Source organism: Equus asinus, chromosome 11 (assembly GCF_041296235.1).
Source record: "Equus asinus isolate D_3611 breed Donkey chromosome 11, EquAss-T2T_v2, whole genome shotgun sequence".
NCBI lineage: Eukaryota > Metazoa > Chordata > Mammalia > Perissodactyla > Equidae > Equus > Equus asinus.
The window spans coordinates 30688684-30715291 of NC_091800.1; the positions used below are offsets into that span (position 1 = coordinate 30688684).

General features: G+C 40.6%; 1 protein-coding gene across 12 annotated transcripts in view; it reads left to right on the plus strand.

The window, feature by feature from the left end:
* The window catches only part of ENOX1 (ecto-NOX disulfide-thiol exchanger 1), a 533277-nt gene that overhangs the window by 97945 nt on the left and 408724 nt on the right, over positions 1-26608 (plus strand). For 3 of the 12 annotated variants that reach the window (XM_070480830.1, XM_044779940.2, XM_070480826.1), the window contains exon 2: positions 9591-9656. The exons of 2 other annotated variants lie outside the window; for them this stretch is intronic. The gene's annotated coding sequence lies outside the window, so the exon portion shown is untranslated. Of the gene's footprint in view, positions 1-7930; positions 8072-8304; positions 8418-9590; positions 9668-26032; positions 26163-26608 lie in introns of all 12 variants that reach the window. 7 more of the 12 variants (XM_044779942.2, XM_070480824.1, XM_070480829.1 and 4 more) reach the window with 6 other exon arrangements.

Consider the following 26608-nt stretch of genomic DNA (forward strand, 5'->3'; position numbering starts at 1 on the left):
TTATTGGTGGAGGAGAGTGAGTTCTATTTTAACATAAATGCTCACCCACGGTTTTAGCCCTGAAAAGTGGTTTTCTAAATCTCCAGGTTGGAGGACAGGATGCAGCTGACCAAGCATCTCACACTCCTTTCTCCTGAACCCCTCTGTTTGGATATTCTCAGTCCAGGTATTGTGGGTGCCGCTAACTGTGACCATGCTGTCCATTAGTGGGGCCTGCGATGTAGGGGTCCTTTGGGCAAACATTAGTAGAGAAGAACAGTTGAGAGGAAGTCTACAAATCAGCAAGAAAACAAACAACCCACATCCAGTCAGCGCAGAGAGTGTATGACTCACAGGGACAAACACAGAGGCGGACACCCCCTTGCTGTTTCCCTGTCAGACTTCAAAATGTTGTGAGGTGGGAGTCCTCGCAGCTTCTGAGGGAGAGCCTTTCGGATGAGAAATGAAAGCTGATTTTTAAAACTTGTGCAGGTAGAATGCAGACTAGACCGCATGTCCAGGCCTCCCAGTCCTGCCCCCAAACTTTGTCTTCTTTAAATATGATCTGAATTATTTTAGTGGTAATTTCATCTCGTTGAATTTTACTCCTTTAAATAACGTTGCAAAGACCAGACCTGTCAACTCTTTGGTTCCTGTGTTTTTGTTTTCCCTTTTCCTAAAATGTGTTCAGTGCGTTTGGGGTTTTTTGAGAAACCTACAGAAGAGGTGAGGAAATGCAGATGAGGTGTATAAAGAGGTTCTGTCATGCCAGCGAGTCATGGGCACATGTGTTTCTTCCATTTATGAGGATGCTTCATCAATGTAACCCTTAGGACGGTGTCCGAAGGGCTTGTGCACAAGAGACCTTGTTGTTCGTAATTAAAATGTCCATTTATAGATCTAAAAATGTCACATTGCACTTAAATACTTGATTTGCTTTCTGTAAGGTTTGCTTTCTGTTATCGAGTTTTTGGTTTTGTCAGCCACATTTTATACATGATTTAAATAGCATCTAGACAGGATGAGCTAAAGGAGAGGTGGCAGCAGGGCCCCCCCACCTCCCCTTCCCTCCTCCAGAATGTGTGTTCTCACGTTGAGCACAGTGCCTGCAGGGCTCCCTGCACATTCTGGATGACATACAGAGGTGTGTGATGAATGATGCGATCTCCTATAAGGAAACCTGGTTCCTAGTTTCAGTTCTGCTGATAACTTGCTGTGTGATTTTCAGTAAGACTCTTCACCTCATTTGCCCTCAGCTTCCTTGCAAGTTAATAAAAACAAGTTCTTTCTCTTTATTCCTTGAAAGATTGTTGGTATGATTTCAAATTTGCTTTGAATTGTGAAGAACATCTTATAAATATTATATATACTTACATATATCCGTATATGTAGATATATGTATATATATATGTATATATATATATGTATATATGTGAGTGTGTGTGCCTGTGTATGTATCACACACATACATTTGCTGTTCACAGTAAGGCAGAAATCAAGCAAACCAGACTTGAATTCTCTTGGTGGACCAAGTGGTTGAGTTCTCCCAATCACTTCTATAGGTCTGCCACATGCCACCTTGTGTGGTCTTTATACATAGTCCTCCAGAAGGATCTTCCCCATCTCAGCAATGGTGTCTCCTCCCATTCAGAAATCATCTTTGGTTTCTCTTTCTCCCTCACTCCCATGTCCATTCTATCCATCACCAATTCTGTCAGCTCTTCTTTCAAAACATGTTTCAAATCCACACACTTCTACTGCTCCCACCCTAGACTGGACCACCATGATCAGCCTCTGTTGATTGCCTCTCTATAATCCATTTTCCACACAGTGACCAGAGTGACCTTTCAGAAGAAATGTAAAACACATTCTGATGAGTGCTGCTTAAAACTAGTCAGTGGTTCCTGGTACTTTTAGAATGAAACTCAAAATTCTAACCATGACCTCCCAGGCTTACCTTGATGTCATTCTCATTCCTTCCTTGTTCATTAAGCTTTAGCAAAGCTGGATGCCTTTCAGTTCTTCAACACACCACACTCTTTCTTACCTTAAGAGGTTTTTTTTTAATAGACTTATTTTTTAGAGAAGTTTTAGGTTCACAGCAAAATTGAGCAGAAATTACAGAGAATTCTCATGTATCTCCTGCCCCCATTCCCCCCACATGCATAGCCTCTTCCACGATGGACATCCTGCACCAGAGTGGTACATTTGTTGCAATTGATGAACCTACACTGACACCTTATTGTCACCCAAAGTCCAAAGTTTACCTTAGAGTTCACTCTTGGTGTTGTCCATTCTATGGCTTTTGACAAATGTATAGTGACGTGTGTCCACCATTATAGTATACAAAATAACTTCACTGCCCTAAAAATCCTCCATACTTCTCCTAGTCATCTCTCCCTCTCCCCAACCCTTGGCAACCACTAATCTTTTAATCTCTCCGTAGTTTTGCCTTGACAAGAATGTCATGTAGTTGGAATCATACTATAGCTAGAATCATACTTTTCAGATTAGCTTCTTTCACTTAGTAATATATGTTTAAGTTTTCTCAATGTCTTTTCATGACCTTAAGATTTTTACCTTAGCTTTTTGATCTGCTTGGCTTTTCCTGTCCACTCTGTTTCACCAGCTTCTCGTATCACATCAGCCTGTTACATGTTCTTCATAGCATTTATTACCCTCTGACATTTTCTTTTTTACTGCCTGTCTCTGCCACTAGATCGTAAGCTCCATGGGAGTGGAGGTATTGTGTGTCTTATTCCTGGCTGTACCCCGAGTACCTAGAGCAGTTCTTGGTGCGTAGTTGGTGCTCAATAAATGTTTGAAGAGTTGAATGCATGAATGACCTGAGTATTAATCCTCTTTAGCTTTACTCTTCTCCTCTACTTGGCTTTCAAGGTGACAAACTCTTTTGTTCACGCTGCTCCAGGTTTTGTTCAGAGGAGGAGGCAGACGTTCATGTTAAGTCACTGAGTCTGAGGATTATTTCTTGTTCACCTTTGGCTTCTGAAGCTCTCTTGGTTGTCTGCTGAATTTAATGGGTCTCCAGGCGAACGGCAGTTGGTAGACTTGGTGGGGATCAGTCACATTGTGAGAGAGAACAGAGGCAGTAGAAAATGATTAAGGGAAAATAGCAGAAAAGTATGATTTAACTTTTATTGAGTCACACATTGTACTCAAAGCTGTGTATAACATAAAAAGCGAATTAGGAGGCAAGTCAGATATAAAATAAGTGAGCACACACAAGCACACAAATACTGCAGAAAGGAAGGTATTTCTTCAGATGCCTTCTCTCATTTACCGAACTGTAGTCTTATCAAAATATATAGGCTCGTTCAGGAGAGAAATAATGCAGCCGGTGGTGTTTGTGGCCCAGTCATGCCCTGTAGGGCACAGAGAGGCCTGCAATTTCATGACTGCTTTTAAAAGAAACTTTCTCTAAGGCTAACAGACTTTCTAGGGAGGCCAAACCAAGTGAAGCTGAGTTTAATGTTCTCATTAAAATGTTAAAGAGGCTTTATTCATGAAAGACTGAAGCTGTAATTGCTTTATCCTTGTAAACTATGAAAATATGTGGTGATATCTTACAGAGGCAGTCACCCAGTCCCCTCTGTCGGGAAGGTCTGCTTAATGGAGGGCTTGACTGCATCTAGGGACTGAGAAGTAGATGGTCTGGCTCCTGTCTTTCAGGGATGTATGCACTATTTGGCTACTTGATCTTGAGTTCTAATTTGGAAATTATATGAGAGATGAATACACATATATTTTACTAAAAAAGGGCTCGCTACCCAATGCACACAAAGAGCCAATTATTACAGTATCAGCCTTTGGGAAGATAAAAGTAGCTTTATTTGTGTGATCTGCAAGGAGACAGGAGGCATATGCTCTCAGATCTGTCTCCCTGATCCAGGGCTTGGAGCAAAATTTATGGGATGAGGGGCAGGGCTGTCTGAAGTGTGGGGATAGATGATTGGAGGTAAGGAGAAATGAGGTAATTGATGATCGGCACAAGGGTAGTCAAGCTTCATGGCTCTTCCTAGGACGCATGTTCATGAAATGGTAGTGAGGGTGGAGTTTTCAGCCCTTTGACGTCAAAAGAGTCACTTATCTGGCATTTGCACATGTCCAGTTGATGGATTGGTGGTCTCGCCTGGACTGGACAAGGGGTCTCAGTTTCTGAAAAACCACTTTTTTTTTCCTTTAAATCATTTTATTTTATTTATTTATTTTTGAGGAAGATCAACCCTGAGCTAACATCTGCTGCCAATCCTCCTCTTTTTGCTGAGGAAGCCTGGCCCTGAGCTAACATCCGTGTCCATCTTCCTCTACTTTATACGTGGGACGCCTGCCACGGCATGGCTTGCCAAACGGTGCCACGTCTGCACCCAGGATCCGAACCGGTAAACCCCGGGCCGCCGAAGCAGAACGGGCGAACTTAACTGCTGCACCACTGGGCTGGCCCCTGAAAAACCACTCTTAATTACTCTGTTGATAAGATGAGATCCGTTGAACTGGTCCTAGAGGGCCCGTGGTTACATATACACACATGCCCGCAAATGTTATGGAAGGAAGTCGTTTTTATTCTGCCTATAGACAGTGGCATATTGAGATGAGAACAGAAGAAATCCAAAGATGCTGAGGTGCTGGAGGAACTGAACAGGAATCCCTTGGAAAAGCTATCATGTGAATCACAGAGAGAGAGGGCTTTGGGAGGTAACACATTTTTCTCCCCTGCTTCCCTACTCTTTGCCATCCTTAAGGCCCCCATGCAAAGACATCACTATAGAACTTTAGGTATTGAATGCCGATGGCAAATACAGCTTCCTGGAAATACTTAGAGAGCTGTGGTTCTTGTATAGCTAGGGAACTGTATTGCTGGAAACCTCAAATTTGGGGGAGGGGAGGTTAAAACATGCTATCTTTTCTCCAATTCCTTAAGATTAGAGAACCCTGTTTGTTGAATGGTAACAAATCTGGGTCTCATGATATGCAGTATAGTAATGTAAGTAACATCTAGGGATTGTTTTAAAACAGTTATTTTTTTCTTTTTCCATTGATGGGTCATTTGGATGCTTTACACTGGGTCAGATCTAAATTAAAATCTATGTGTCCTAGAGCTGTCAGAGTTTTCCTTTAAGTGCTCGAATCTTTTTTAGATGTGAGTGCAGAGCATTTATTAAAACTGGCTCAAGTCTGAGGGGGCAATGAAGATGCAAGTTAACATTAGGAAGTTCTCTCTATATGATAGATTGGATATGTTTCTAAAGAGTTCTTTTCTGGAGGGGTGACCATCTCAGTCCAGTGATGTTAATGGTGTTCATGATAAAAACAGCTTCTCATAGTTTTGAACATGAAGAAAGTGAATCCCAATTTCTGGAACAGTGTTGATTATATATAAGGAAATACATTTTTTAGGTTATTAACAGATTCAGAGCGAGATATGAAAGATTACCACCTCTGCTTCTAACTCGATTGATTGATTTGGAGTGACTTGCAGTTCCTGTTTTGGGGAACCTGGTCCCTGAATTCTGAGATGAATCCAGAGAGGTTAGTACTCAGGGTTCTATCCAGCCACAGCTGAACTCGTAATGTCACCTCTTCTCCTTACCCAAGATAAGATTATAATCTCTTTCCTGGTCTGTAGAGTGAATCCATTCGGGACCTTTCTTGGCTTGCCTAGAAAATCTTGGTGGACTGTGGTCAGGTCCTTACTTCCTACTATGACTCAGAAACCATTGAAGAAGTGTAATGGTGCAATGAGACCATCAGTAATAATAGAGTATGTACAAAGTACAGTAGTCCCCCCTTATCCACGGTTTCGCTTTCTTTGGTTTGTTACCCATGGTCAACTGCAGTCTGAAAATATTAAATGAAAAATTCCAGAAATAAACAATTCATATGTCTTAAATTGCATGTCATTCTGAGTAGTGTGCATCCTGCTCCATCCTGCTTGGGATGTGAATCATCCCTTTGTGTAGCATTTCCACACTGTATAAGCTACCTGCCCCTTAGTCACTTAGTAGGCATCTAGGTTATCAGATCAACTGTTGCTGTATGGCAGTGCGTGTGTTCAAGTAGCCCTTATTTTACTTAATAATGGCTCCAAAGCCAACTTTATCATTAGTTATTGTTGTTACTCTCTTACTGTGCCTAATTTATAAATTAAACTTTATCACAGGTATGTATGTATATGAAAAAGCATTGTGTATATAGGGTTTGGTGCTATTTGAGCTTTTAGGCATCCACTAAGGGTCTTGGAATGTATCCCCAGCGGGTAAGGGGAGACTACTGTATCATGGGAACAAACGGAGGGGTTGACTAATTTATCCTAGGCTACTGTATGTTTTTGAGAACTTTTATCTACCTTTTTGAGTTTTTCTGTTTCTTATTTGCTATTAGAATGTTGATTGTCACATCTGACTGCTCAGTGTCCCAGCCCAAAGCAGCCCTCTTCCCTTTCTAGTTCTTGGAGGTCAGTTATGTCCAAGACCCTGTGTTAACCTTATGATTAGATGGTAATACCAAAAACCTAGCAGAAATTTTCAAAGTGCATTAATATGTGATAGTATTTTCCTCTAGCTACTTAGTTCTGTTGTGTCTTAGACTTACAGTGAATGGTCAGTTGATTGATTAATTAACTCACTCATTCGTCAAATATTTTGGGAGCATATACTATGTGCCAGGGGCATATACTCCATCTAGGGACTGGGATAAAAGGGTGAGCAAAACAGATTTGTCTACAAAGTTTTGCTGATAGTTCACAGGGACTGAAAATAAAAGAGTGAAATACCTAAAAAAAAACCAAATTGCTTTTCTGCAATTCAAAGAATATGTGTGAAATTGCCATATCCCAGCCTACTCTGGAGAGTTCTCCATAAGTGCATTTCATGTCAGGAAGTGGTACCAGACATTTTCTATATTACAATAGTCTCCATATATTTATTAAGCTGTAACTTGTAAGGCTTCCTGATGGGGCATTAAATGAGCCTTTTTGTGTACTGCATTGTGTCTTTGTCACGAAGCACTCTGTTAACTCCAACCTGTGTCATTCATCTGCCCTGGGCTGGTAATAAGGCACATTTCAGTCATTCCAGGAGGGCCTTGTGGGTCTGCACAAAGAGGGATAAAACTAAGAAAGACTTGGGTTCATGGTGGGGTGGAGGGAATGCACTTAGGCAAAACCAGGGATAGAATGGAACCCTTCTGCCTAGTGTGTTTTACATGTTTGTACCCTTTCAGCACAGCAGCTGAATAGCCCAGGATTGTTCTACATTTTTAAAAATCCTAAGAAAATGCTAGCTGACTACCTTTCTTAAAGTATTGTTTTTCTTCTCAACTGTTGACCTGGCTGGCAGCAGGTTAGGAGAATCTGAGAACTCCAAATATGACAATGAAACAGTAGAGGAATACAGAAATTTTCCTATCATTTCTAAGCTCTGTGCTTAGGAGGACTGGCCATATGCTGATAACAGAGATTTGACTCTATGGAAGGAAAGAGAGCATGGAAAAGGGGAATAGGAGTGTGGGGATGTTAGTGAAGAAAAGGGGAAAAGATCAAGGCAAAAAGGGTGAAAGATGTTCAGTGGTCATTGCTTCTCTCCCTTATCTCCTCCTTCTCACAAAAGGAGCATGTGAAAAAGCAGGCAGATTGAGAGGGAAAAAAAAGAGAGTTGAATTAGAGATGGGAGGGCACTCAAAGGTAGCGAGGGAGAAGGAGAATGAGTCAGAAATCACAAGAGTAAGTGAGGGGCAAGGAGATGGGGTAGGAACTATTTAAATGCAGGGAGAAGAGAGAGACACCAGACGGGAGTGCCCACTGTGGTCACACTGAGAACCTTCTATTGCTCCCAGTGGTGCACCTGCCAAATAACCAGTGTCCCTTACCGAAGATGTTTTCCTGACTTTTGTATTAACTTTAATGTGATTCTCTTTATGGCCCCTGTGTTGCCAGTTGCAGCTGCATTGACACTCCGTGTGATCAAATAGCAGATGTGGAGGCGCAGTTCTGTTATCCCTGCCACCTTGCACCAGAAGCCGACTTCTGAGTCGATGCTTCTCCTGTTTGATGTTTGCCCTTTCTCCTTGTCTACAGGTAGGGGGGTTGAAGGTGAAAAATTGTTCCTAAGGGCTGCCACACTTATAGTTCATGCATACAGATATTCAAAACAGTAGAAAAAATGATAACATCACAATCGAGTGTTTTTCCTAAATGAGATAGTTGACTCTTTCATTGCTGGTCTGGGTACTTGCCCTAACCCAACAGCACACGTACTGTGCCTCCAGGTGGGCTGCTCCTTGAAAAATCTTCCCTCTTTTTTTTCAAAGCTCAACTCAGGAAGCCTTTCCAATACTCTGGGTCTGGATCAGATGCTTTCTAAGTGTGCAGCAGTGCCCTCCTCTGCAGCCTGGCTTCCTGTGCTGACCTTCCCCTATTAGAGGTACCATTCCATGCTGCGATTTTTGTCCTTCCCTAGACTTTGGCTCTTTGCACAATGTTGGTTATTACTGAGCACCTAAATAGGTGTTCACTAGCTGGTTATGTAATGAATGAACGGCCTATCATGCCCGTCTTGTGTACGGAAAATGCAGTTCTAGAATTGGCTGTGCTTTTGGATATCAAATTTTTGTGTGTGTGCTTTATGATGAGCCTACATGTTCTGGAAAAGAAAAGTTGATTTAGCCAATGGTAAGGGGTTTTTGGGAGTTTAGTAGGATATTTTTTCCCCTCGACTCATGCAACTAAAGAAAAGAGGTTATGATTCCATTAACTCCTGGATACCAGAGGACAGTCTTGAAGTTTCAGCCAACCTATTTCTTGTGATCCTAGTAATTGCAGGCCAGATTCATAAGGCACTTCAAAGCCATGGGTCTCAGACTTTAATGTGCATAGGAATCACCTGACGATCTTGTTAAAATGCTGATTCTGTTTCAGTAGGTCTTCAGTGGGTTCTCAGATTCAGCATTTCAGGCTCCCTGGTGATGCTCATGTTGCTGGTCCATGGACCAGACTTGAGTAACAAGGCTTTAAAATACTTTCTCAGAAATAAAGTTGGGATTTAGACTATGAAGATATCTACTGGATGCATTTCATAGTTTACAGAACAATAGCTTTTCCGAGAGAAAACTTGTAATTGTCTAACTCTTATTTCAACCTGGAAATTTGCAAGAAGTCTTTCCCACACTTAAAAATAGTACATCCAATACTGGTCATCCCCCTGAACTGCTTTTGATTGATACTTTAGGTTGTACTGCCCTTAATTAACACACAGTTTTATTTATTTAGACTTTCTCAGATTTGGGAGGCCTTGGCCCTGGTGTAGTTACTTTAGCAATAAGGACTATTTTTAAAGCAGAAATATTCTTTGGAAGATTGGCAGTTGAAGTGCTGTGTTTACGGTGAGACCTTCACATTTATTGATTGTTACCAGGTTAGCACCATGCAGAGACCTTCTGCATGGGCAGTCATTTGGAATGGCTGGAAATAGGAAAGGGCAGTGTTCAGCTCGAACTTTGCAAGCAAAAACTTGCATCTGCTTACGTATGTTCAAACAGCTCTCTGAATTTGATGTTTAAAGTTTTTTTTTTTTAACAAGATGGCCTTTATTTTACAGGTCCTTTGCAGCCAGCATGATAACGTATTTATAACACGTGGAGGAGAGAGAGCTCACCATGCTCAGGTAAAGGGATGGTATGTACAGCAAGTGACAAGCAGGACTAATGGCAGGTTGTTTGTCACTGTATGAGAAGTGATTCAGCTTAATTATACCGTTGACATCATTCTCTCATATGTGTTTTAGTCACTTGTGCCTGGGGTGCAGAGGGCCTGTGGTAGGTGAACTCAGTGAGCTAACGTGCATTTGGGGAGCGTCTGTGAAGTACCTACAACAGGGCCTCCGTAAACAACCAGTAAGGAAACAGCACGGTCACTTGAAATCTCTTTCCGTCTTCTACAGAATTAGCATAGAATTATTACTATTGTTCATCTTTATTACCTTATCAGAAAGCTTTTATCTTTTCAACATTTGTGTAAATATGTGACTACTGAAGAATCTTCTAATTAAAGCCTTATCTCTGTCCCCTAATCTGAAGTTGCTGTTCTAAATGTTCTTTGCATTTTCTTCTTAAATAAATGCATGTCCCACAACTTTGATTTGCCAAAATAGGTCACCAAGATTAATTTTCTATTAACCTTTATTGCTTCTATTTTTTTCTAGTCATCTTTTTAGAGGATTAAATGGTCCCCATTGGGTCAGCCCTTATATAGGGTATAAACCATCTTTTTCTGTGGTGGCCTTTGTGGAACGACGTAGATAGTGGTGATCTGTGGTCCAGGGACTGAAGCTGGCCCCATTAACTGAGTTGAAGCATCTGTAATTATACTCACATGAGGAGTTCTGTTCACCATGGCAATTTTGTTATTGGCTTCACTTCTTTTGTGACCCAGTCTGGCAGCTGTAAAAATGTAGCACAGACTGGTGGCTTAAACAACAGACACTAGCATCTCACAGTTCTGGAGGCTACAAGTCTGAAAGCAAGGTGTCCGCAGGGCTAGTTCCTCCTGAAAGTTGTGGGAGAGAATCAGTTCCATGCCTTTCTCCTGGCATCTGATGGCCTTAGACGTTCCTCGACCAATAGATGGCCATCTTCTCCCTGTGTCTTCACATCCTCCTCCTTCTATTTGTGTTTATCTCTGTGTTTAAATTTCCCCTTTTTTTTAAGGACACTTGTCATATTGGATTAGGGAGCACTTCAATGACCTCGTCCTAACTTGACCATCTGCAAAGATTCTGCTTCTAAATATTAAGGTCACATTTACATGTATGAGAGGTTAGGACTTCAACGTCTTTTGGGAGTACACAATTCAAACCCTAACACTGCCTGGGGGAAGCGGACTTAATTCCTCTTGGCATCCCCTAAAGAATGTAGCACGGTGCCTATTGCTTAATATCGGTCGAATGAGTGAATGGCAAAGACCATAATGGCCATGGTCAAATTTAATTTGAAAAAGCAAAATACAGTGACCAGAGGTGGGCAGGTATTATGGTAAGCCTTGTCCTCAGTGAACTTAATGTCAGGATAGTCTAAGTTAAACAACATTATAAATGTTATAACATTTTTCCTTTAAAAGTAATAGCATGTAGGATTTTTATAGAATATAGCCCTCTATGTGAGCAAGTCATGTTTTCTCTGTTGGCATCGTAGGCTGAAATGCCAATTTACATGCTGCCTCTATCAGTACATCAAGATATCCTTCCAGCTAATTCAATACCATTTAAATCATACTTAGCTGGGCTATTCTTTCTTTCCAGCTGCATTGCTTTGTGCTTATTAAATTTAACGTTCTGTTCCCTAGCTCTAATTTATAAATGCTATCCTGAAACAGAGCTGCTCTAGTTGTCTCTTCTCTTTTTTCTATGCTTCCTTAGCTCAAAATTATTAGAAGTTATCTTTTGAGGGTTTAGATTTGAGTGTTGATAAAATATGAGTATACTGGTCTCAAGGTAACACTTACATGATGCATTCTTTGGAGATATTTATTTAGAAAACCCTTATTTCCCATAAGGGTAGAGAATTCTGGCCACATCTACCATTACTTTGAGGAAGATTATCTTTTTATACCAAAAGGACGTCTCCTGCTGAGAGAGGTCAGAGGCCAGTGGCAGATTTCCTCCTGGGAGTGAAGGAGGCAGAGCCTTAGGAGCTCATTTCACTCCCTGAGTTAGTGCTGCATGTAGGTAGGCCAAGGTCTAGATATTGACTTTGTGGCTCAGGCCCCCGCCTCCCCAAGGCTGCATGGCAGGTGGGCTGGAATAGTTTACTTACAGGCTTCTCAACCCTACAGAAGATTTCCTGTTCCTGGCGGCTGGGCTGCAGGCTGTCCCATAGCCAAAGATAGCATTGGCCTAGACAGCGTTGGATTTATAAGATGATGACAGGCAGTAGAAAATGAAAATGAAAATAAAAATTCACTTTAGCATTTTTCACACTGACGTTAGTCCTAAGAAAATTGGTAAATCAAAGGACAAATATTTATGAAGTGTGTGATACCTGCAGGCACAGTTCTACCAGATGCCATGTCCGGATGTATAACTTCATCCCTGTGCCTCCACTGCTTGTTTTTCTTTTCCATTTTCTTCAAGAGCTCACCACTCTCCATTAGAGGCCTTCTATAACTTACCATGTAAATACCCTTGTGTGGTTTGTGAGAATGTCTACAGGACTTAATTAGAATTAAAACAGTTACTTTGTTTTGGTCACACAATGACCAGATCAGAGTGCTGCTGGACTAGCCCTTTGATGATTACATGTAGAGTTTGGTGAGCAGCTGCATTCTGGTCAATTAAACTGTCCTTAAATATGTTGCTAAGTGCTCTAAAGTGTGCACTACTATAATTATAATATTCTAATAAATCTTATTTTAATAACTAGGTCATTTTATGAGTACCTAACACTTCTCTACTATTAAAGAGAAACCAGAAACAAAACCTCAAGTGCCTTGAAAACTAAAAACTAACTTATTGTTGCTTAGTCTTTTCCCCATTTCCATTTTGCATTCTCCAATTTCACTAATCTTAGATTTCTAATAATTCAGATGTAAGAGTTTGGTAGAATTGATAATACATTCAGGGGCCAGCCCTGTGGCTGAGTGGTTAAGTTTGTGTGCTCTGCTTTGGTGGCCGGGGGTTCATCGGTTCAGATCCTGGGCACAGACATGGCACCTTTCATTAGGCCACACTGTGGCGGCGTCCCACATAGGAGAACTAGAATGACCTACAACTAGGATATACAACTATGTACTGGGACTTTGGGGAGAAAAAAAAAGAGGAAGATTGGCAACAGATGTTAGCTCAGGGCCAATTTTCCTCAAAAAAAAAATTTCATTGTTAAACTCTGATTTTTAAAAAGGGAAAATGATTTTTATGTCCTTTTAGTTAGTAATTAACATGGTAGGGTTTTTTTTAGACCCTTGAAATTAGAGTGTATTTATGAAATATGGGAAGAATTTTGATTAAAGAAATTATAATTTGAATCAAGATTCTATCAAACTTTCAAGAAAATATTTGCACATGGGTAAGTTAAAATATGAATCTTAGTGTTTGCTCTCTCTAGGTTCTTCTTCTGCCTCTGTCTCCTGATGATTCCTTCTTTGTTTTTTATTTATTTATTTTTTGTGAGGAAGATTGGCCCTGAGCTAACATCTGTTGCCAATCATCCTCTTTTTGCTTGAGGAATATTGTCGCTGAGCTAACATCTGTGCCAGTCTATTCCCTTATTTTGTATGTGGGATGCCGCCACAGTATGGCTTGATGAGCCATTGTAGGTCTGCGACTGGGACCCGAATCTGCTAACCCCAGGCCACCAAAGCAGAGCGAGAGGACTTAACCACTACATAACTGGGCCAGCCCTCCTTCTTTGTTTCTTTTAAACCCACGAGTTTATGTTTAGTACTTTTAAGCTGATAGTATAAAAGTAGGGAAGAAGAGAACTGGGCTTCTGGCATAGAACTCAGAAGCTTGGTGTTCTCCATCTCTTGCTTACCCTACATTTAGTTATCACTAAGCTGTGTCAAGTTTCTGTAATTCTTTTATATTTTTACTTTCCTTCCCTTTTTCTCTTGTTTATTTACACGACCAGTCAGTTTGTTCGTTCATCCGTTTATTCATTTATTGTCCTTTTGTGCCAAAAATTGCTCTGGGGATAACGTCAAGGACATTATAATTTAGGTGAGAGATAATCACATAGAAATTGCCACTATGATGGAGCTATATACTGACTACACCTTACACCTAGGAAAAGAGCACCTAAGTTGGCTTGGGGGAGTCAGAAACTGCTTTACGGGGAAGATGGCATTTGAGTGGAGATTGGAAGGAGTAGAACATTGCTGTGTGGACCAGTGTGGTGGAGAGAGAACATTCTCAATGAGACCAGTGGCAGCTTAGCAGGGAGGTCTGAGGGAGCAGAGTGTGCTTGTCTACTCCTTGTTGTTTGCATGTTGCTGGCGCGTGAAGTGGGAATGAGGTTGTGGGGCTAGATGAGGCTCTTTTAGGCAGGCAAGAGTCAAATCTTGAAGGTCCCCTTACATACTGCTGACCCTTCCTTTCTGTCTCATGTCTACAGGTTGTAGTTGCCTTGAGGTCATCCTCCACATTGCCTTAAAGAAGTGCTCATCTCCTGCCAAACTCCTCCCCAGGCTCATGGCTTCTAAAGGGAAGTCAGGCCTTCCCAGCCGGGTGCTTGAAAGTCTCAGCCTTTTCTCTCTTCTGTTTACTCTGTAAATCATTTATTCAAGCTAGCTTTGTCTGCTTGGCTTCTCACGCAGTTTGTTCCTTTCCCCTCCTCGCGTCCCTTTCCAAAATCCTCCCATCCTTCAAGATCTCACTCATATTCCTGTCCTTTGTGAAACTTTGCTCATGCATAATTGCACCCCTTCTGAACTCCAGGAGAACTTTCAATGGACTCTTCCTATCACAGTTTTCACGTACCGCTGTGTATCATTTTTGTACTACTCTCAGAAGGACGACCACATGTTGAGGGGAAGGGTTACCTCCCCGTTAGGTATCCTGTTTATGCTGAAAGTGCTTCTCCTTGCATATGGTAGACGATGCTTGATGTTTGTTAACAGCATGGAGGGGATCAGAGTTCCTTTAACTTGTAAGGCCGTTACAGAGGTGGAACTGAGCGATTGATTAATTGTCATATGGATGCGGCAGTGGTTAGTATAATGTCCAGATGAAGCTCTTGCAGGGCAGAATAATTGTCAGTGAAAGTAGAAGGATTACATTAAAAAAAGGTAGAAACATGTATAGAAAAGAGGTCCACTGTGAAAACCAGTTAAACTTCCCTAAAGCTTAGACACGGGGAGAAGAAACTTAGAAAGCCATTAAGCCATATGTGACTGGTCATGACAGTGAGTGACAAATGACTTAACAGGTAAAAGCACCTTTATTGCGTTAAGATGCTCTGCATCTTTATATGAGATGGCCTCTGGAAAACGTGATTCAATTTAAGACTCCTCAGTTGCAGATCTGGAGACAATCACAAAATCAAAAATATATTTATGAAAGTCTGTTGCCACTGAGCTCAAAAGACCATAATCCTATTACCTGTGATTTTGAAAAGGGTAAACATGAATAACTGAAAGGAGATATTGATTAAAGAAGTAATATGAACGGGAATAATGGAATTAAAGTAATTGAGGCAATATTGGGCCTAATGGAGCTTGTTCTCTTAATGCCTTTCTTCTGCTCTTTGTATTGAGTTGGCCCTAAAGTCAATTGGACTGTGCGCACAGAAAGAGAAGGACATAATGGAAGAATTGGTATTGCTGTCTAAAAAATCAATCTGTTATTCTTACAGAAGAACATCAATCAGTCTGTGAAATCAATTAACTGGAATTTTTTACCTTCAGCTTATAAGATAATGATACAAATGATGAGAAAAAACTATGACTTGCACATAGTAGGTACTCAGTAAATGTTTCTTGAATTTAAAACCAAAGGATACCGTGGATTTAATTTTAAAACAACATCAGTGTGAGTCCTTTTGTCAGTACTAATTCAGTCCTGTTCCTTTTACTTGACTGGCTGTATCTATAGTACTGTAAAGTAGATTACTCAATTTCATTGATTTCTAAAGTGAGCTCTCTCACATTTCTACTGCCAGGCAATCCAAGCCAGCTTCAGTGACCTTGGATCTTTGCATCTTTTAGGGTCTGAACTGTTTTCTGTGACTAGACTTTCTGCCCTATCGAGCACTGGCAGATTACGTTTTTTTTGAAACATCACTTTGATGACATTACTCCCTATTCAGAAAACTTCAGTGTCTCCTCTTTGTCTATAAAGTGATGGGCTCATTGTACTTTAGAGTTCATTCCCTGCTATACGGTTTGAAGAGCTTCTGCATTCAGACTTCTCCCACTACCCATCTGCACTTCATTTCCAGTACCCCCCTACCTGGACCCAGATGTGTGTCTTCCTTGTGTCATCCTGTATTCGAACGTCCACAGTTTTCTCCTTGGAATCCTTCCTCGCTTATGTATATCCATCTAATTAGAGTTAGTTGTGCCTAAGGCAGTAGTTATCTTCCTTAAAACTATGCATTATCAAAAACCGTGTTATATAGACAATTATTTCAGTGGGATGAATGGTATTAGGGACTAGAGACTTGCAGGCGCTCCATAACCAAGTTGTTTTTATCTGCAGTTATTTCAGTCATAATGGTATTGTTGACCTTTTTAAGAGTATAACTTCAAAACCTGAACATCACTGAAAAAATATAGCATTTTGCTGGATCTTTTTTCACAAGTTTGTAGTGAACTCGACTGGTATTTAAAAAAATTATTTCAACATCTTAATGATCGACTATGGTGAAAAACAGAGAATAAAGACTCAAAGCAGCTGAACTGTAAGCGGAAGAGCTTTTTTTCTTATGCCAGCAGCCTTATTTTGCATAAAGTACATCTTATTCCCCAATCAATTGATCACTTTATGTCTAATATGCATTATGCAAACTCTGCAGAAGAATTGTCTATTTATTTTTATTTTTTCAAAACTGACTTTAAGCTCTTTTTCCTTCACTGAGTTTACCTCTTACCGTTCCACTCTTTTGCCTGGTGCTTTTTCCCTCTGAATACTCTTTTTCTGGGTTCATTATCAATTCAAGGACCTCTTTAATAGTTAACCTTTTTGAGAATTTTAGAGACTGTTCTGAAATAAGGGCATATTTTTATTTCTCACAATGACCAACACATTGTAAGGGCAGTGAAATATACTAGTTTATAAGAGCATACAATTGTAAAATTCAGTTTTGCCTGACTCCACAAATTGCTGTTTTCCCTACTTCCTGTTCCTCCTAAACATTGGGCCTTATCTTAATGGTAAAAATAAATAAATGCCATAAACAAAAATTTGAGTAATCGCCATTTCAATGTCAGTGTGAAAGGATGATTGATAGGTTTCAGGTTAAAGACGAATACATGTTTTAGTTCCTGGTCCTTCCAAAACTCCATTAAAATGATGTTTAAGGGATTTTTTTTAAAAGCACACATCTATAAGAGCAAAGAAATGGGGCAACAGCTATAGCATTTGGGATCTGGGATATAGATGGATAAGTGGTAGCTTACTGAGCATGCCTGAGACAGGATTTTAACCTGGCAGAGGAGAAGGAAGAAGTAGCCTCGTTTGCACTGAGGAACTCTGCAAAAGCTCAGGAATTTTCAGCAACAGGAACCCTTTGGAAATGAGAGTGAAGATAGGATTAAAATTAGGAGCATTGGTTGAAAGTTCAGATTCCCCTCACCCCCTGACTTTATACAAGCAGGTAACTGCCTCTTTTCCACTCCAACAGAGGAATGGAGATTATTTTTTTCTGATAGAGATGATAAAATAGAAAGTTTCGGGATTGAAAGGTATCAGGGAAAGTTAAAAATGGTATTATATAGTCTTGAAATCAGGGAGATTGCATTGATATACCAAATCCTGCGAACCACAGCCATCTTCTTGCCCCATAGCCTGAGGGCAGCCAGGTTGATACCCTATCTGTAGGAGACTCCAGGAGACTTCCTTGGAGTTCTGACCTAGAAATTTAAGGATACTGACATCAGGGGTCCCTCAAAGAAGAGGCCTAACCAGAAAAATCCTAAAATAAATCCCAAATCAGCACCCCCTCCCCAAGCTTCCTGTTGACTCTCTAGTTCCCCACTCACATATCATCAGACAGCCAAGGATCATCAGAAATTTTAGGAAAGTCTCCATCATGAGAGACAGAAACTAAAACATGCAAACAGAAGAAAAGCAACTTGGAGGAAACAGAACCTTTGCAGGAAGAAGGAATCTTAAAAAAGACATCATTAGTATCTTCAGAAACATAAGGCATGATATTGCAATCATGAAACAATTTATAAGGGTCAGGAGATAAAGTTAAGGAAATTTCCCAAGATGTGAAATAAAAAGAGAAAGAATAGAAAATAATATAGAAAAAATAAGAAACTTCTAGGGTTGGTCCATGAGATCCAATATGTGAAATCGTGATACCAGGTTGAGAGAATATAGAAAATGGAGGACAGAGCACCATTGAAGAAATAATTCAACAAAATTTCCCATAACCAGAAGTAGGAGTTTCCAGATTAAAAGATGATACTGATACATCATCATGAAATTTTATGACTCCATTGTGCTCCCATAAATGACAGGGCAAGTCAATAAAAAGAAACACCTGGGATCCTAGAGATGGAAGCAACATAAGAGCCAGCTGTGCAGCAGGACTAGGGATGGACTGGTGCAAATTGGAGTTGGAGGAGGGGTTCAGGAAAGACTTCCTGAAGAGGATGAAACACCTAAAATGTTTGTGCTGAGAGGAGATTTACAAATCTGGAGGAGGCTTTGGAGATAACCTCATGATAAGTATATAGAAACTAACCCAAATTAAATATAGTAATGATTCACTCCAGGGAAGACAGAAAGTAATATCAAAAAGGAAATGTAATCATAGAATGCTACATGACTCAGCTTCTAATAGTATCATCGTGGCTATAATGATATAAAAATGGATGTTTAATATAACCAAAATTGTGGTAAAATGCTGAGAGGAAGAGAATGTGGGGCATGTATATGTGTGTGGAAGAAAAACCCAACCCTCGTCTTCCTCATAGGGAGGCCAATAGATAACACTTAAAATTGAAAAACAAAGTAGTAGTAATATAAGCTGTTATCTAAACCACGTCTCAGTTTTGCCTCATTATGGCACACATAGAAACTGATAAATAATGTAATAAGCTGCAGACATCCATTTGGGGAATCTTGTATAGGTGGGAGACTTCCAAATAAAATCTTTTCAAGTTTTCTAATGAGAGACTTGAGCTTGCTTTCATGAATATAACTTATTTTTATATTGCTTATGTGCCTGACATAGTTAAATATAATTCTTCTTCTTCTTTTTTTTTTTTTTTTGGTAAGGAAGATTGTCCCTGAGCTAACACCTGTGCCAGTCTTCCTCTATTTTGTATATGGGACATCACCACAGCATGGCCTGATGAGCTGTGTGTAGGTCCACACCCAGAATCTGAACCCACCAACCCTGGGCCATCAAAGCAGAGTGTGTGAACTTAACCACTACGCCACTGGGCCAGCCCCTAAATGTAATTCTTGATCAAGATTTCAGTGATTCTCCTCTTCAAATTCTTGTTAGTCCCTGTCAGTTACTACACAAGTAATGATAAAATTTAAGCTATTTCACCACTCTTCCAAATTTTGCAGGTTAAAATAATATTTAAAAAATTCAATAACATTAGTCCTTTTCTTTGCTATATAAAGACAATACTCTGATGCTTCCCATTGAATTTTTTCCTATGAAGTAATTAAAAATAATGATGAGGCCCTGATTTGTAAATGTATGTTCATTGTTGGAGCAGTCACCCCATAGGTATCTTGGATGCCAATAAAAGAACATATTAGTCTCAAATGGAAAGAATTATTTGAAACCCATAAACAGAGAATTTGGGGAGCTGCTACTTGTACCTTTGCCCACCAGGTCCTCCTCCTCAACTTTCTAAACCCCCAACTTTAGCCCGTGTACTTTGTAATCTGGAATGCAAACTCTTCCGGCAGCCACTCCATGATGGGCGGTGTGTCTTCTGCAGCAGCCTATTGAAATGGCGTCCCTGGATGTGTTTAATGCCCCTCAGCAGAGCAGTGGGTACTGTGCCTTTGGATTCTGGGGAAGCTGATGGCCAGTTATGACCTGTCTAGAGGCCTGTTTGTCCTAGGCCCCACCTTGTTCCCTGAGACTGAGGGGTGTCAATAGCTCTTAGCAAACCTGGAACCAATTCATAACACGGCAGTGGGCCGAGCCCTACCGGTTGGGAAGCACTGATTTCCAGATGTGGAAGCAGAGTCCAAAATAAATACTTTTAAAGAGTTGAAAGCATTTAACCTCTGGGCCTAGTACTACTTAACAGTTGAAACTGTGTTATGAATAAATTGGTATAAGTATGTCTCATGTGGTTGTGTTAGATCCTCCCTGCCTTTTATTTTATCCAGGCATCGGAGAGAGCTGCTTTCCACTCTGTTTTCATGAGATGAGCCAATAAAATGTATCCAGTTGTGGAATATGGTCTACCTCTCAAATTCAGAGGCTCTTCAGTTTGTAGATTATCTATATGCTATATTTTACCATTTTGTCTCAGGAATTAAGATAAAGAAAAGAACACTACATCTGAAGACAGCAAACTTTATTTTTTAATAAAAGGAGAAAGAAGTTGAAATTAATGGGAAATATAACTAGTGTTTTGTACTTTTGATTATTTTCCTGCTGTGCCTTTAACCTGCTCCTAGGGAAGTCAGTAGTAATGTTTTAAGAGAAGAGTTAGGAAATGGATAGTCACTCTGTCACTAAATTAGCTGGAGAAGAAGAAAGGCACTTGAGAATACATAGCGGAGAATGCTCTGCTTCTGCTTGGGGCACGGAGAGCGTGGTCCTTTTGGTGCCCTCCATATTCAAGACTGAAATTGGAAACAATGGTGCTTTAATTTACTACTCAGTTAATGGGTCTTCTGGTTTGCTCTCATTTTTCAGGCTTCTAATATCTCCTTAAACTGTTTCAAGGCTTTTATACTTTTAGCCTGAGGTCTCTGTGCTTTATTTTTCCTTTTGTTCTTCAGACGCTTTCATTGCCTCTCCCAGTTTCATCTTCTGAGAGGTTCAGAATAATGCATGGTATGCACTGAATAATTTGGATGAAGCTTGTGACATGTCTTGATGATGTTAAGCCACTCAGAATCCAAGAAAATAGTCTCAGCTTGCATTACCAGTAGATTAATGCACGTGAACTTTGGAATCTTAATTTTTAAAAATTTACATTTTTGCCAGTGATGATTGAAAAACATTGGCATTTTTTCTATTCGCATTACTGATTACAATTGCAAATACTTGCAAAAAGTGCTAGAATGACTTCTCACTGTTCCATGAGAAACAGAGTATTTCTTTTTGTACCCATTTAATGGCTATTAAATATTTAAAAAACAATTTTCCAAAAATACATCCATAACTATATGTAATGTGCATAAATCACAATGGGAAATGTATTCTGATATGCATGCTGAATAATACTTGTGTAGATAGGTTTACATATCTAAGAGAATTTACCAAGAAGAAAGGTTAAATTTGGGGGAGGTTTCTCATTTGAGACTTCATCATGAGAATGGTAAAAATAAGGGTACTTTCGGATGAAGTTGAGATAGTGATTACTCAGGTAGTTACCAACTTTTTGCCCCAGGATTTCCTGGATGTGAGTCCAAACCTTATGATCTGAATCAAGAGTGGTGGAGAACCATGATGAATTAGTTATTTGGAATGTGGGATCAAGGAAACCTATCAGCTCTTGAATTTTCCCAGTGGAAAATGAACAGGGGTAATTTTTTAATGTTAAGGGATATCTGTTCTGAGTAGAGATTCAAAGGAGATCAGGAACATATTAGGGGGAGGATAATGGGAGAGGAGGGTTTGTCCCACTGTCTGGGGAGCAGAGAGGGTACAGTGACGGGGTAGGGCAGGGGAGTGGGGTCACAGTTGGGAAGGATGAGAGTCAGGGGGAAGAGGGGAGTCAGCTGGTGGACTTTTAGATCTGAGGTTGACATTCAATTTCAGAAGAAACATTTGGAGCATTTGGCAACAAGTGACATGATCAAAATGACATTTAGGGGAGGTGATTCTTGCTGTGGCTTATAAAATAACTCAGAGGAGGAGGAATGCGGCTGACATGATAAGAAGGATTGCAGCTGAGGGAGGAAGAGGGAGAAGGGGTTGGATTTGATGACAGGATTGACAGAGAAGGCAGAAGATAAAGAGAAGTTACAGAGAAGTTTCAGTCAAGTCTGGATTGCTGCCTTGGGGAACTCCTCCCATCCCTACCAGTCCAAAAAAACAAAACCAAAAAAAAAATGGGTATCCAGAAGATTATACAGCAAATGTTCAAATGCCTTCTGGAATAGGTCAGTTCTCCTTCCAGCTTACAAGTCATGGAACAGTGGAAATGGAACAGTTTGCAAAAGATAGACATTTGTTAAGTTGATCTGTTGTGGCGTGGATGTGCTATGACCCTTCCCCTCATTCCACACACTCCCAGGAGATCCTACTGATGGCAATAAATAAAGGAATGTGATAAGAGCTAGCAGTCAGGAAAGGAAGCACAGGCCTAGGATCATCTGTGCACACAGTAATTGGATCAAGGTGTGTGTAGAAGCATTCCATGTCACAGAGAGAAGGGAAGAGCAGAGGCTTGGAAGCCGACATTGTGAGCAGCTGTGTGAGAAGGCCAAGGGAGAAAAGGAGCCAGAGAAAGAGCGGTCAGAGTGGCATTAAACCCATGAAATTGTTTGATCTGAACTTGAAATGGATATTTGCTTCATTAGAGCTGACTGTGATTTGTGCTTTTAGGCCATAAATGAAGGGACAGTTTCATCCCCTAAGACTGAGCATCCACAGAGAATTTGTAATATAAATAACAACATGTCAAGCCCCAAAACTAGCATGGCTACCAGAAAGATTTTCATGAGCCCCTCCTCTTTTACAAACACAATTCATGCTATTCTTCTTAGAGTTCACTGTGAAAATTCTTTAAATGGGTATCAGGAAGGAAAATCCTGCACTCCACAGTGGTGGAGCTGTTTAAACAAAATGGGTGAAGGTGGTCAAACTTCTAGTTATAAAAAAAATAAGGCCTGGGAATGGAATGTACTGTATGTTGACTATACCTAATAATACTGTATTGTATATTTGAAAGTTGCTAAGAGAACAGATTGTAAAAATTCTCATCACAAGAAAAAGAATTTGTGACTACGTGTGGTGATGGATGTTAACCAGACTTACTATGGTGATCATTTTGCAACACATACATATATCGAATCATTATGTTGTACACTTGAAACTAATGTAATGTTACATGTCAATTATATCTCAATAAGAAAGAAATTTGAAAGAGAGTACATTAATTTTAACATTGTAATCAAAATCAAACAACACTCACCCACCCACCAGGGTGGATTATAATACTGTACACTTTGTTAGTTCTAAACTGGAAATCCCTTTGAATCTTGTATCAGTTAGGGCTTTTCAGAGAAAGAGAATCAATAGATATGGGTGTGTGTGTGTATATAGTATGTTGTAAGAGATTTATTTTAAGGAATTGGCTCATGTACTTGTGGGAGCTGGCAAGTCTGAAACTCATAGGGCAGGCCAGCAGGCTGGAAACTCAGGCAAGAGTGATGATGTAGCCTTGAGTCTGGAATCTATGGGGCAAGTTGACAGGTGGAAACTTAAGCAGGATTTCTATATCATAGTCTTGAGGCAGAATTCCTTCTTCCCCTGGAATCTGAGTTTTTGCTTGTCAGGCTTTTGACTGGATGAAGCCCACTCAGATCATCCAGGGTAATCTCTTTTACCTGAAGTCAACTGATGGATAATGTTAAACACATCTACAAAAGTCCTTTACAGTAACATCTAGACCAGTGTTGGACCAAATAACTGGGCACCATAGCCTACCAAGTAGACACATAAAATTTTAACTTCACAAATCTCTTGTTTTGCCTATTAGTGATTCAAAGGTCACAGTTTTAGTGGTACCTTTTTTTTTGGTCAAATTATTAAAAAAAAATTATTTGAAAAGCTGGGCAACACTAGAACCTTACTTCTGTCCCACAAGATGCCAAATGGTCTTGTCTGCTCTGCCTGGTGAGGGAGTGGGCATGGCTGGTGCAGGTTCTGGACTTCTTAAGCTCTGCAAGGAGACTGCTCAGCTGACTGCATGACAATCACATGGGAAGTGGGGAGTTAATATTTCCTGGGAAGACTTTTAATGTTAGAATTTACTGTCTTTTGCACATATAAATTTGAAGCCTTACTGTTATGCTCTTCTGGTTATTTGCATTTAATATGCATGCAAATTCACAATGTATACTATATGCTGAGAACATAATTTATAAATTGGTACTTTCCCTGGTTGTTAGCAATTTTGGCCGCTTTAAAAATTAATCCTTTGAAGAAATATATGTTTTCAAATTTGTATGTAGTATCTTTAGTTTCCAGACAAAAATATGTAGTACATTCTCTACTGGAAAGGTAGATCTCTGTTGTAACGTTCTCTGTGTTTAAAGAAATGATGCATAACGCTAAGGGTTGGAATGTTTTTATTTCTCTTTCCTACGAATGGGTTTGGATTAGGTGTTTCAGATGTTTGTTTCCATTAACAATGCTGAAAAATATGTGTTTCTGAAGCATGATTGCAACCTACAGCATTCTGGTACAACTGGAGGTGAGTCTTTTCAGGTGATAAACACACCTCACATAGCAGAATAGCACATTGTTCTTTAAGTGGAAGATCAGTTCTGCGCTGCATAACCAAGAGTGGGAGAATCCCAGAGAGAGACTCTGTCACCTCTCTGGCTGCCATTTGGGCTTGTTGTCTTGGCAACTAAAACACAGCCATCAGTTCTTTCCTCACGCAGGGAACTCCAGTCATCCTTGACTCCACCATGACCTTTTCTCCTCCCCCTTCCAATCTGTCATTGGCTTCTGCCAGGCAGCTCCCAGGCAGCTTCAGATTTTTTCTTACTCACACATCTCCAGGCCACCACCAGGTTCTATTCTTTCCCTTTTGGATGATGGAAACCTCATCACTGGCCTCCTGGCTTCTCAGCTGCTTACCTCTTCTATCAGTCCCAAATAAGGCCTCCCAAACCTTCCTTCCAGCTGTTGAAGAAAGTCATCTTTCAGTTTAGACCTCTGGGAATTCAGCATTCTCTGACATCCATCCTCAACTTCAGCAGTCTGCTCCAGCGTGCTATTTAAAATGAGTTTTTTAAGATTCTTCTTTCTGAGCAGCATGTCTTCGTGACTGTTGGCCCCCCTCTTCTACACCTTACCTACACTGCAGACCACTTGACCTTCTGTGTCTCTAAGTTATCTCCGTCCCTCTCAAAATCAGCTCTCCTTAAATGATAATGAGCAAAGACTCTGTAGCTGACGAGTTTTATTGGGACCAACCCAACCATTATTGTCATCATCTTCATTAATACTATCACCAACCTCTGTGTCAGCATGTACTAGTAGCTACACAAAATGGGCTAAATTTATCTGGCCTATGGACATTGATTCAAAACCCCAGCAGGTCAGGGCCTCAGTGTGTGATTGTGCAGCCTGGCAAAGGACACTTGTCGGGATGAGAATCATCTTGGCTCTGCTCACAACGCACGTGTCCTTGGGCACAGCTGACTCTGTCAGGTTAAGAGGTGACTTCCACCTCCTAATTCTTCCCTGCCTTCGACAAAGGCACCTTTAGCTAGCCAAACTGTGCCGTGACACAGAGCTGAAGGGGTGCCATTTTCTAATTCATTTGTAACCTGAGGGGGCATCATTTACTCATTTGCAACTAGGCACTCTGTAAGCTTGTAGAGGCCTTGATGTACGGCATATATGTGAAAATCAAGAAGAAACAAAGTGAAGTTTTCTGTTAAAAGAGGAAGACATCAAAGGAAAGACCAAATCTATTCCCTCTCCTTTAGAAACCATGAATGGGGGGGAATCTTGCTTTTGAATTATGAGACAGTGTTTGATGAATTTGATGTAAGTATCAGGTAAAAATAACTTTGCGATAGTGACATCCAGACAAAAAATTCTCCAGTGGTTTCTCTTCCCACTCTTGATCCTCTCTCTCTTTCTTCTTCCCTCCCCTTTTCCTCTTCCCCCTCCACCTCTCCCTCCACCTTGCTCCCTGCCCCCTTCATTTTTTGATAATAAACACGGCAGCTAATAAACATAAACATATAAATATTCTGGGTGACTCAGAGATGCATTTTTACCAGGCTGGATTATATCGTGGGTAACTCCAACCGGAAGGTGTCATGTGCTGTGGGCAGAGTGGCCTTCTTAACTGTCATGGAATGTTTAGGGACAGGGAAACGACATGCATGATTTCCATAGAGCTCAGGAGTCCTGAGCGTAAGAACTCAAGCCTGGCTACATTTTGGAGTTCAGACATGTGCTGATGTCTCTCATGGTTTAGGATTCCCCAAAAGAAGATGGATCGAGGGAAGTGATGGGGTCCCTGAGAGAAAGCCATATGTGAAGAAATCTGCCAGAATGGATCAGACTGAGCAACAGGATCTGGATGTCTAAGGGGACAGTGGTTCCAGGTACCCCCCTGACCTAACTAGCTTTCCCTCAACTCCCCTTACCAGCCACAAACTCCTCCTCACACACACACACAAAGTCTGCTATGGCATAAACGAGGGCTGTGGCATAAAGCAGGGGTTGGCAAACTCTGGCCCTTGGGACGAATGTAGACTGTGGCTTCTTTTTATAATTACCAAGGGCTAAGAATTGTTTTCACATTGTTTTTTTTTTGGTGAGACAGGTTGGCCCTGAGCTAACGTCTGTGCCAATCTTCCTCTATTTTATGTGGGATGCTGCCACAGCATGGTTTGACAAGCGGTGTTAGGTCTGCGCCTGGGATCCAAACCTGTGAACCCTGGGCTGCCGAAGCAGAGTACGTGAACTTAATGACTATGCCACCAGGCTGGCCTCTTAACATTTTTTAAATGTTGTGAAAAGAGCAAAGAAGAGTATGCTACAGAGACAC